Below are 299 nucleotides of genomic sequence, written 5' to 3'. Positions count from 1 at the left end.
GCTAGCTCTCAGCCCAACCCGCTGGACAAACTTGACATCTTTTTGACTCCCATGAAGCCGCCCGTTCACTTTCTGTTTAGACTTGCCTCTGAATCTTTACCTACAGCTGTTGGAGGAATGGCCGTAGACAGAGTGCAGATGCTAAGTTCCTGGTGGCTTTAGCGTAGGGGGTTAATTTTCCCTCCGCTTAGTTTGTAGGTAATTGCCTATGGCGGTGGATAATCGTTTTGTGATGGCAGGTGGGTATGCTTAACGAGTGAGTTTTTTCCGTGGCTGTTGTAGGAATGTGTTACGTTTCT

The 299-nt window shown here is 47.8% G+C and overlaps 1 protein-coding gene across 1 annotated transcript in view; it reads left to right on the top strand.

Annotated features, from left to right (window-relative positions):
* The window catches only part of LOC119592245 (titin-like), a gene marked incomplete at its 3' end in the record, with an annotated part of 22727 nt that overhangs the window by 1559 nt on the left and 20869 nt on the right, over positions 1 to 299 (top strand).

The sequence above is a fragment of the Penaeus monodon genome, chromosome 29 (assembly GCF_015228065.2).
Source record: "Penaeus monodon isolate SGIC_2016 chromosome 29, NSTDA_Pmon_1, whole genome shotgun sequence".
In the NCBI taxonomy this organism is placed as follows: Eukaryota; Metazoa; Arthropoda; class Malacostraca; order Decapoda; family Penaeidae; genus Penaeus; species Penaeus monodon.
The sequence above is the reverse complement of the archived record's forward strand: the minus strand, read 5'-3'. Positions and strand labels throughout refer to the sequence as shown.